A 12,366-nucleotide genomic window follows, 5' to 3' on the forward strand; every position below is an offset into this window, starting at 1 on the left:
GCATTTATAATTAGGTGTTGCTGACACTTCAGATTTGGAAAAGTGCCATCCCTGTGTTTGCTCAGCTTTAAAAGCATGAGGGATCCCTGAGGGGGGAGATGACAGGGCCTGGATCCCTCATGGAGAGCAGCATCTCGCTCCTTCCACCTTGCATCCGCTGTCTCACCAGGGTGCTGCTCCCATTTCCCTGCCCAAACATGGGATTGCCCCCAAGGAAACGCCTCCTGTCTGGTATCCACCTTTCTACAGAATTTAGGGGTTCAAATGCACCTTTTGGAGCACATTCAAAGAAGATAAAACCCCCAGACAAGCCCTGTTATGAGCACCTCTCCCTGAGCACAGTATGGCATCTTCTGCTTCTCCTGACCTGCAGGGCAGAGCTTGGGAGTGAGGGGCAGATGTAACAATGGGGTTTTTTCCTTGTCAAAGGGATTTTTCTGTTTTTAGCACGCCATCCTATCCTGTCCCAAGGGACTGGGTGGGATTTGAGCACTGAGACACTGGATTTCAGACTGATAGCCCCAGCGTGCCACTTCAGACTGCGCAGGGAAATGAGCTGAAATCAGTGACCAATTAAATGCCTCTGCCCTGGAATTGTGACAGTGGGAGGAGCACACCAGCCCCACAAAATCAAGTGTCACACTCCTTCACGGGCCCAGCACTTAAAAGAGCAACGAGAAAGTCTCTCTGGAGGAAATGTGAGGTGTTACCTGAGCGCAGCTAACGGGACTCTGCTGATCTGTCAGCAAGAGGGGATGAAATGCAGGTGGCTATGGCATGGAAATAGGGCAGTTTGGGATGGAAATCCCCATTTTGGGATAGAAACCAGCTGTGGATTGACCCACAGGTGTGGGGGAAGCGTGACAACACATATGGACGTGGAAAGCCATTCTGATGCCAGAGGGGTTGGGATTTCAGCATCAGGTTTTGAGGTTGTGCAGGGAGGCCAGCTGTGATGCTTTCCTTCCCTGTCTTCCTCCCTCTGCCACAGATTTTGCTAGAAGAGGAGAAGTGATCAAGAGAGGAGCTGTGATTTGTGCTCGTGTTTCCTTGAAAGGCTCTCGAGAGGCAGAGTGGAGCAGCCCCAAGAGCAGTAGAACATAATTGTTTCCTTCTCCACAATCACAGCAGCAGTGGGGCTGCCTCCTCCAGGGTTTGCCTCAGCCTGCCAGTGGGAAAAGTGACACTTCAGTGGATGTTAGCCCTTTGTCTTATTCATTTACTGCCACAAACCCCCTAAGGGGGGCCTGATCCTCCAGCTTTCCCTGGAAGTGCTGCACGAAGTTTTCCAGGATGTCTAGCAAAGGATTTATGGCAAATCTCTGGCTGTGCCAAGCCCTGCTGGGGATCAGCAGCTGTCTTTCAACGTGGCAATAAAGCAAATAAAAATATCCTTGGTGTCAGGAAGAGCATGATCAGAGCCCAGCTTTGGAAAAACATGAAAATGGTGATGTTGAGAGCATCTCCTGAGGGCTGTGTTTGCTGTGCTTGGTGGAGATGCCCTGGCCAGACAGACCCTGCTGTGATCCAGGTGTGTGGATGCTCTGGTTGGTGGCATTCCCACTGCAGGGACTGCTGGAAGTTGGGGAAGAAAAGGGATGTTGCCAAAAAACTTCAAATTTTCCCAAGTCAACTGCAGATTCAGAGGGATGTGTATCAGTTATTGGGGAGGGTTTTGTGTGTGTACAAAGAGAGATTGTTGAACACCATTACAGCTCATTATAGCTCTCTAAACATCCCAGTTCTCCTTTTCCCCCCAATAAATCTGCATGCTGCAATGTCACCGTGCTCTGTAATAAGGAACAATTCAATCAAAGTCTTAATGCTTTCCAAAAACAATCCTTTGCTTCAGCAGCCTGACTCACACCCTGCTAGAGAGCTGCTGCTAGGCTGAAAAGGAATTAATAGCGGAGCAAACAGCCTGTATTTGTATTTAGAGATATGAAAACCACTTGGTCCTAATTCCAAAACTGATATTAGGTGAAAAAAAATAATTATTTTTAAAAATAGTCACAAACGAGGTTTCTGCACCCCTGTCCCTCAAGCTTGGGACTCTCCAGACTCTCGAGCTGCTGGCTTTTCTTTGTTGTGGCTGAGACATTTTGGGTTTGTTTGTGCCATAGAGAGGCAGCAGTTGTGCCCAGAGGGGGCTGGATTGTGCTGCTGCCAAAGAAAACAGAATTAATTATAAAAGTTTTGTGTGCCTGTGGCTTCAAGATAAATCTGTGGTCATAAGTATTCCTTTGATTTAGGATAGTTTGATAAGACCTGTGTTTGTGTAAGGCTGATGCTGGGATATGGATCAAATATTGACACTCCATAAATATTCTGCTTGTGAGCCCAATGACTTCTGTAAAGCTGTGGTTACAACTCCTTCAGTCTCAGGTGTTTCTCCAACGCCTCTGGACAACAACAGCATCAACAGTGGGTGTACAATTCCAGCACTATGTTCCACAGTTCAATGCCAGCCTGAATAATCACAGCACAGGGCCCTGCACCTGCACACAGGAAAGTGGGAGCCAGCAAGCTCAGGAAATGCCCTCATTCCCCATTTCTCTGCTCGATATTTTCTCCTAAAATCCGTGTCCAAAAATAATTGCAAAGAAGTGATTTCAAACAGGAGCTGGTGGCAGCAGCGCTCCTGCAAATGTGTTAGACACGAGAAGTGTTTGAATCCTGTCCCTGCTGGCGTGTCCTCCCCTTCGGCAAAATATTCTTCAAAAGGCGTCGTCAGCCCCAAATGCTTGGGAAGTTTAATTGGAAGTTACATTCCAATATTTTTAGTTCTGCTGACAATTTCCCAACCTGCTTCCCTACTTCTGTCCTTGCAGTTTCTTGATGCTGAGATTATGACCTCCACAGGGTCTGGGGAAAAGGCAGGGGAATCATGGGCCTAAAAATACCAGGTTCTTTAGAAATAAGTTGTAAATTTATAAAACAATGTCCTTCCATTAAGTGTGAAGGCAAACCTTGAAGTCACAGGTGTTAAGATTTATGTAGTGCAGCTTAAAAAGGAAAAACCTTTCTGCAAAATGTTACAGAACCCCAGCGTGGTTTGGGTTGGAGAGGACCCTAAAACTCATCTTCTTCCACAGGCAGGGACACTTTCCACTCTCCCAGGCTGCTCCACGGCAGCACAGCTCCCTGGCTATGGGAAACTGGCCTTGGGCACTACAGCTCTTATTTCTGCTTTAAGTGCATTCAGAAAAACCCAGTATGTTCTGATTGTAATGGTTTACACTGAACAGAAGTGAAAAGCAGTAATTGAATTTACTGTACAAATCACCGACAGTAAGTCCTCTAATGCTGTTAGGACTTCTTAAAATAATAGACTTAAACCCCTCTCCAAGCTGAAACCAAAGCTCTCAAGGCAAATAATTACACTTAAAGGCCAGATGTGGTTATTTTGCTGCACGTTTTCATGGCTTCTGTGTGTGCAGGAGAAAAGCCTTGGGCTTTTTTCCTTTTCCTTTCTGTTTCAGGACATATAAGTGGGGAAGACAGAGACTTGCACAGGTCTTTGTTTGTTTTGGAAGGACACCCTGCACAAGGGTGGTGTGAACTCAGTGTGCCCCAGCCTGCCTGGCTGCCTACAGCATGAATCCTAATATATCCTCATAGAGATATTTAATATATCCTACCTGGCAAGGGAGAGCTGCTGGGGAGAAGTGGCTGGGTGCAGGTGTAAAGAGAATGGGGTCATGGCCACTGGTCCAGTTTGTTGGCGGGGGCAAATGGGGGAGGTAGAAAAACTGGTATTGATCTGGGGATATGAGGGCACTGATAAGAGAAATGGAAACAATTTGCATGAAGAACTGGGCAAGTCTGGGCAGGAGCAATAGACAGCAATCAGGCTTTATTTTTATATATAAATGTGCTTTTAACAAAATTAAAAAGGTGTTGTTGGGCCTTGCAGATTTTTCCTCTGCTGGGAGACCAGGGAGGAAAATGAGATTTTTCCAAGCAGCAGGTTGGGACATGTAAGCCAGGCCTAGCCACTAAGCTGAGTCTTTTACCTCTTCTGAGCTTGGGCCACCTGGGGAGGCAAGAGCAAATAGTTTGTGGCTTGTTTCCTTCCATGTAGCTTTTGCTTTTTTCCACTTGTGTTCTTCATCAAAGCACATTTCATACCTCCTGGTGGATGCAGGCATTTTTGGAATATTTCCCACTTCACTCTTTAAGGGTGGTTGCATGCTCATGACTCACTGTACCTTTCTAATGTTTAATAACTTTCTTCTGAAAAATGGTTCTGCAGCACATTGAGTTCAGGTGTGTTTTATCATCTTGTGGGGTGGCAGAAAAGCACTTGGGACATCCTGCTGTCATTAAGGCATCGAGTGTAGAAGTTTTTAAAACTGGTACAGAACCTTTACAAGGGTTTCAGGGAAGAAATAATGGCTGGGATAGGCTTTGATATCCTGAGTGGGCTTTGTAAGTCCCTGGTTTATTAATTCATTGAGGAATTGAATCACAGAATGGTTTGGGTTGGAAGGGACTTAAATCCCATCCAGTCCCACCCCTTCCACGGCCAGAGACACCTTCCACTATCCCAGGCTGCTCCAAGCCCCAGAGTCCATTCTGGCCTTGGACACTTGCAGGGATCCAGGGGCAGCCACAGCTTCTCTGGGCACCCTGTGCCAGGGCCTGCCCACCCTCCCAGGGAACAATTCCTTCCCAAATCTGATATAAACCTGCCCTCTGTCACTTTAAAACCATTTCTTGTCCTGTCACCCCATGCCCTTGTCAGAAGTCCCTGTCCCTGACTTTCCCTGTGGCAGGAAAAGCAAGTCAGGATTTGCTCCTGCTTTGTTCCTGCTCAGGCAGAGATGCCATGGAGAAGATCAGGAATGTGTGGCCTGTCCCAAAACACCTTAGGGATGAAGTGTGGGAGGGTGGCTGTGGGAAACTGCAAAAGGAATTAAAAAAGGCCCCTGTGACCCGAAGAATCTTGAGAAACAGCCAGTGGGTGCTGAGCATTGCTGGGAAAGTCCTGAGCTGGGAATGGGTGGCCAGCTCCTCCAGCTCCTAGGTACAGGAGGAATTACTCACCTACCCAAATTGCAGAGGTGCCAAAGTGGGTGTTAAGTGCCCCACTGCCCCCTAAATACAGACAGCTCATGGTGGAGACTTCCACACCTCTGTTCCAGCAGCCTCTAAGTGCTCAGAACCCAAAATACTGCTGGCCACAGGCTGGATTTCTTAAAATATTTCCCTAAACCTCATTCTTTTTCCTGTCTCCTTTCCCCAGTGGGTTGGTGGGTGGTCTGTTTGCTGGGTTTGGGTTTGCTCATGGGTGGCCTTGAGCTGCAAGGGTCGGGGCTGTCGTGGCAGGGGATGGTGCAGAGCTGGGTTTTGGGGTAGGGGACCTTGCAGGACCCTGGCTCAGAGGCTCATTCCTCCTTCAGGAGGCTAAAAAAGTAGTTCAGGCTCGAGTCATGAAGCTTGGCCCCTCTGCCTGGGTTAAATGGGAACTTCCCTGAGGGTTTGGGTTTGGATCCAGCCAGCAAAATCCCGCTGTTGGAGTTCAGGGGGGCTGCCAAGCTGTCCTAAATTCAGGTGGGTGGTGGAGCTGGATCTCCCCCCATGAGGCCAAATGTGAACAAAAAAGGGTCTGTGATGCAGGGCACTGGTGTTTGGTTTGGGATGTGTGACTCCTAACCACAAACAGAGTCAATATTTAATAGAAAAGAATGGAAAAATAATAAAAATAGTAGTTAAAGAAGACCTGTGTCACTTCAGCATAGGTGTAAGGGGTATCTCTTGTCCTTTCAAGTGTTTATTTTATTTTATTTTTTTATTTTTTTTTTAAGTGAATCTGGGACCTTGGCAGTTTTTGGGGTGTTGCAGTTTGCTGGTCCAAAGGAGCTTTGCCAGCACCATCCTCTGAGCTGCCCTGCAGAGTGAGGGATGGGGAATACACTCATTTTGAGTGAATGTTTTTAAACAAACCCTTTTCAGCTGTGGCCAGACTTGAACCTACAAATGTTTCTATGTCTGGTGAAAACAGTGTTTCTTTAAATAAAAACTCACACCTCTGCTCCAGAGCAGAATCCCAGATGGGTTTGGGTGGGAAGGGACCTTAAAGCCCATCCAGAGTCACCCCTGCCATGGGCAGGGACACCTTCCACTGTTCCCAGGCTGCTCCAAGCCCATCCAACCTGGCCTTGGACACTTCCAGGGATCCAGGGGCAGCCACAGCTGCTCTGGGCACCCTGTGTCAGACTTCCTACCTTCTCCTTTCTGAGTGATCCTTGCTCTTCCCATCACATCAGATTCCTGCTGTGGATGGGGTGGCTTAGGATGGTCTTGCTGGACAAATTAACAATATAAAAATGCCATCCAAGGTTTCCTGCCCTCCCTTGCTGCGAGCAGTGCCACCACCCTGGACTCCACTTGCCCTGATGTTCTGTCATTTCCTCGAGAGAGTTCCAGCAAGGTGTCATTTTCCCACTGGGAAAAGAGGTTTCTCAGGCAGCTCCAGCCCAGCTTTCTGCTGGAGCTGTCTCAAAGGAGAAGTCCACCCCTCCTGGCAAACCTTGCTAGTGACACTTAGATCATATTCTGCTTTTATTTCCCCTGCTTTGAAAGCAGCCAAACTTCTCCCAAAGCTTTGTGCAGCTGGAGATTGCTGAAGCCTCTCCAGCACCCAGCAACAAATTACAAGTGTGAGATAACACCCAGCCCTGGGCATTGGCTAGAAATGGCACATTCCAAATATTTTAATTGCTGATTTGTATGTTTGGGAGAAAAAACCCAACCCTTCAGATGCCGTGCAATGCATGTATAAATTCTGAATTGTAAATAAATATCCTCCCTGGGAGCTCAGATTTTTTTTGGCAGTTTATCAAGCAGTGAGGTTTAAACAGGAATACATTCAGCTGGACTGGAAAGCAGTCAGAATATCTCTAGGATTTTGGGAGTGGGATGGGGCTCCCTGAGCTGGGCAGGCCTCTCCTAATGTTGGTGTCAATGAAAATTGAGAATTGAGAGCATCCAAAGGGACCTCTGGAGGGGAGAGGAGCCAACTTGCATGGAGCAAACTCAAGCTGTCGTCCCATTCATGGCCTGCAAGAGCCAATTCTGTTGTGAGAAGGTCACAGACGAATCAGAGCTGCTTCTCCAGCCTTGGCAGAGAATTCCTGCTGCCCAAGCTTTGGGCCTTTGGACAGGGATGCTGTGTTCCCAAGGAGGATGGTTGGTACCTGTGGGATTGCTCAAATAACTCTTTGAAAAGATCGAATGTGGACGCACCCAGTGTTGCTTCCCAGGCTTCAAAGTGAGATAGATGTGACAGAACTTCTCATGCTGGAGGAAAATAAAAACACATATTTAAAATGCCAAGAATCCAGCTAGAATGGGAAAAAACGCCTCACACAGACCCGAAGCCAGGTTGGACTCTGCTTTGTGGAAATTGCTTTGCACAGGCCCTGACTTCAGTGAAGAGGGACATGGAGAGGTTCTGCCCCCAGCCTTGAGCAGTCATGCAAGGCTGGCTGTAAAACCCCTGCAGGTGAGCTGCCAGCAGCTTCTCCATGAACACCAGGCTTTGGGAGCAGCTCTGCCTATGGGAATGAGCTTGGGAAGGCAGGAAAATAAAGCCCCTAAAAAATACAGCTGACTCTGTCACTTTGGTGTTTCTTTTCTTCATCAACACAACTTTACCTGGGTGGCAAACAGGCACTCTGAAGAGCAATTCTCCTTCCTTTCCCTTTCCAAAGTGGTTGGAATTGTCCCTCAGCTGATGGAAAAGGCGGTTCCTGGGAGCAGAGCGTGCTTACCTGGCTGTTCCCAGGCTCCAATATGGGGAGCAGGTGATGCAGAAAATGCTCCAGTGCAGAGCAAACCAAGCAGAGGAGAAACATTAATTTAGGTTTTTCTGAAAGGCAGCTGGTTTTGTTGGTTTTGCTCACCGGGTTATGCAGATGCTCCCTTGGTGTTGGGGATTTCTGACAGAGCTGGTGCCTTCAGCTGTGACAGAAGGTGTAAAAAAGGTCATAAACACAGCTTTGACTTCAGGTAAAACGTAATAAAATCTCCCCAAAAGACAGACAAAACTGCTTCTAAACCCAGCTTGCAGCAATTTCATACTCTATATATGCAAAAGGTCTCAGTAACCGTTCAGTAGCATCAAGAATTCTTTGTTTTTTGCTGTAAATATTTCCTAGATTACAAATAAAACTCCGAACAACTCCCCAACTGTCTGTAGCCCTGATGGATTTGTGCCTCCTGAGATTAATTTAATTATTTTTCACTTGAGATACTTCAGTTTTTACTGCCACAATTAATTCTGACTGAACTTTTAAGCTGTAACTTCCATGGTTTCTTTGCAAATCTGTGTGGTTTTCATTATTTCTCCTCCCCTGAAGACAGTATGAACACGTAGTGAGCAGAAGAGGGTGTCATTCCTTAGTAAAAAATGATTTAATCATGAAAATTCTATTTTTAAGGAGCCTAAACCTGAACACCTGTGTTGGAGAGTTTGCAGGAGCTGGGGATCATCTTGGAACGGTTTCTCTGCTCAATAGCTTCCAAAAGCAAAAGTCACGGAAGCTAAACGTTGCTTGGGATTTTAAACTGCAAATGCATTTAGAAAGAGGAGAATCCTTGAGGGAATGGAGGTAAAAATAGCTGCCAAACAAGGCAAAATTGAAGAGGAAAAGAACATTGATATTCAGTATATTCATTTCTCACGGAGCCTGATGTTAACGGCTCTGCTGGGAAATTACATTACTGTTGTTAAAATGCTGTGGAAATCCAAATAAAGGCTGGGAAGCTACAGGATGTTCTCGGAGGATGCAAGCTTTGCTGGAAGAAAATTAAATAAACAGCTCAGCTCCAACACCTAAATATTGACATAAAGATGTAAAAGTTGAGGAGGCTTCACAGACCAGCACGTGACAGGGATGTCCCAGGGCACTGGGCAGGCTTGGAAAATCAAATATTCTCTGTCCTTGTGAAGCAGTTGGAGTTCATGTCCTAGAAAAGCAGGATGTGAGCCAAGGAATAAGGGAATAAGAAGCAGAATATGGGAGGCAGTGACTGGGCTGTGCAGGAGTGGGGCTGCAGCAGCGCAGTGAGGAAGAGGGGTCACAAACAGCCTCGCTGGTGGGTAAAAAGGGCCCTGGAGGAGCAGCTCTGGGCACTGGGGGATCCCCCTCCTCAGGGACAGCCTGGGATTGCTGGGAGACACCAGAGCAGAGTGTGTGCTGCTTCAGGAGAGCGGTTCTGGGGGGATTTGTAGCTCAGAACAGAGCAGGGCAAGAGCCACCAGTGGGAAAATCTCCCTGGAGCTCAGGGCCGTGAAGGGAGGTCACGGCTTTCCCCACAGTCACTCAGGGCATTCCCATACAGATGCCACGGATTCTGGGCACAGTTCATGAGTTACTCCTGCTCAACAGAGGTTTCCCTGCACAGCAAACCAGAATGGGGCCTTTTCCACTGGCCTTTTCCACTTTGTCACTCTCCTGATTTTCCAGAGTCGCTTTTGTTGGGAGTTTCTTGCTGATGTCACCTCCAAGCTGTGCATCCAAAGGCAGGACACCAGCAGGCATGAGGATGGAAAAACTGATTCTACTCAAATCCCGCTGCCCCAAACACCCCCAGCCACAGCCAGGCTGCTCTTGGAGCTGATCCAAAGTAAATTTGGAGGGAGCTGAGGAGGAGAAGCCTTTTGTGGCATCCCAAGATAACCATCAGTTGTCGGGCGAGGAGCAGGAAGCTTTTCAGATGGGTCACGGGTGAGATGCTGAGCATTTTCCAGGAGCATTTCTGTCTGGGAATAGCCAGTGGGAGGCTGAATGGATTTGTGGCTGGCCAGGTGGCTGCCACAGCTGTGCTGTGCTGCTGGGTGTCACCCCGTGCCACTGCTGCCATCAGGGGCAGGAGGGATGGCAGGGCTTTGTTCCATGGCTGCAGAGGGGAAATGCTCTGGGGGATGAGTTTTCCTGAAATGTGGAACCATTCTTATTATTGATTTACAACTGCCTAAATTTTTTAATATATATATTTTTAAATAGATATATATTTAAAATATATATATATATTTATAAATAAATAAATTTATACATATATATTTATATATAAATATATACATATTATAATATATATACTATATAAAGTACAGTAACAAAAATGGATACAATATATTTAAAATGTATAAAAGAGTATAATGAAAATATATAAGATATATAATAAACATATAAAATATATAATAAAATGTATTAAAATACATAATAATAATTGCATATTTAAAAAAAATATAGAGATAGTTCAGAAAAGTCTTTGCCTAGATTTGTAATAAGATCAAGTGATACAAAAAAGGAAGTACATTCCATATTTGCATGCAATCATCTGTTTACAAGTCTGGCAGAAAGTGACTTTTTTTTTTTTTTCCTATGGGCTTATGACAAAACTCTCAGTTTTTGTTCACATTCACCATTTTTCAAAAATCACCCCGTGCTGAGTGGGAGGTAGGATACAGCCTTAAGAACCAAAAATGCAGAGTGGGAAATTCTTCTGGGATAGCAGAAAGGGAAAAAAAACCCAGCAGGAATTCAGGCGTAGATGTTGAGAGCATCTAAATTTGGATTCTGGATTTTTTGCAGCCCCAACAGGTCCCACTTGTGTGATTTTTATTTTTTTTCTTCCTCTTTATTAAAAAGAAAACTCTTTTGCAGTCCGTGGTTGGAGTGTCCAGTTGTGGAAGTGCCTCCAAAGGGGAGAGTTAATAATATTTATCTTAAACATGCCAGAGCCCACGTGGAGTCTGGGAGATTGGGCTGGATAAAAACAGGATGAAATCCCTGCTATCCTGGGAGTTGCTGGAGGGGCTTTTTTTCCCCACCATCCTCTGATGCTGTGGAGCAGTTGTGAGAGCGTGGATGTGACGATACCCTTGTAGCCAAAGGAATATTTTTAGCTTCCTTTTTTTCCTTCAGGAAAATGACATCCTGCTTGCGACATTCAGGGGATTATTTTAATTTATATTAATAGGGGAAGAAGTAGAAGCTGTGGGACCATTTCCAGAGCAGTGTCATAAACAGCAGTGAGGAAAAAAAAAAAAAAAAGCCAAAAAGAAAGAGGAAGATACAAGGAAATATTTCCGGGTTATTGCTTCAAGACAAATATTTAAAGTGGGATAGCACAGAATGGTTTGGGTTGGAAGGAACCTTAAAGCTCATCCCATGCCATGGGCAGGGACACCTTCCACTATCCCAGGCTGCTCCAAGCCCCAAAGTCCAACCTGGCCTTGGACACTTCCAGGGATCCAGGGGCAGCCACAGCTGCTCTGGGCACCCTGTGCCAGGGCCTGCCCACCCTCCCAGGGAACAATTCCTTCCCAATATTCCATCCATCCCTGCCCTCTGGCACTGGAAAGCCATTTCCTGTGTGTCGTGGTTTTAAACCAGTAACTAAAAAATTACTTATTTCTTGTTGTGAGATATGGATTAGAACAAGAGCAAAACAGGCATTAAAACTTAAAAGGAATAAAGAAAGTTTATTAACAAACCACAATAATAAGAACACCAGAATAAACTTCCAGAAAACCCCTTTTTATCCTCTACTACTCACTATTCCTTTGTTTACATGACAACAGAGACAAAAACTTTGGAACTTTGGTGGTTAAAACAGTCCTAATACCTGCTACAGTCTTTTCACCAGTGTTTGTAGAGAAACAGAAGTTTCTTCCTGTTAATTTATGGAGTTTCTCACAAGAAAACTATTTTTGTTAGTTTTCTATTGCCCTGCTGTCAGCTGCCCAGAACTGCTGTTATCAGAGCTCACTCCTCCCATTTCACATCACTCTGAGGTGTGTATGGGCCATGAGTCTAGGGATGGCATTTTAAGGATGAGTTATTCAAAGGCAAAAGTCTTCTTCATCTGTCTCTGTGAGCTTCACTAGAAAACAGTTTTCTCATTGCCCCCCAAGGCTTCAAATTTTCGCTTCACTGTTTCTAGCACTTCACTGTATCACAATCACCTTAGTTTTTACTCAAAATTTACACTTTGAACACTCTGTTCCTCCCTATATACTATCATGAATTAAAGGAGTTTTTTCAAGACTTTATTGTCCATTTCCATAGCTTCAACAGAAAGGTATTTCAGCTCACAAATGCATCTTCTTATTCTCTACTTTTTCTGAAACTTAATTCTTTTCTTTACTGTCTCTGATAGTTTTATCTGCTACCTTCCACAGCCAGGAAACAAAAAGAACTAAAGTGCCTTGACTTTACATTTTAAGGTAGGGTTTACAAGTTGATCTCCCTTTTCAATGGTTAAAACGGCTGTTGATTCCCAGTAATGACCGATAATTGGTCAGGAGAAAAGACTCCCATCAGCCACCAGCAACTTCAACTTCCTTAGCTC

The sequence above is a fragment of the Pseudopodoces humilis genome, chromosome 9, assembly GCF_049639895.1.
Source record: "Pseudopodoces humilis isolate 2021_Gansu_Grassland_sample_001 chromosome 9, ASM4963989v1, whole genome shotgun sequence".
Classification (NCBI taxonomy): domain Eukaryota; kingdom Metazoa; phylum Chordata; class Aves; order Passeriformes; family Paridae; genus Pseudopodoces; species Pseudopodoces humilis.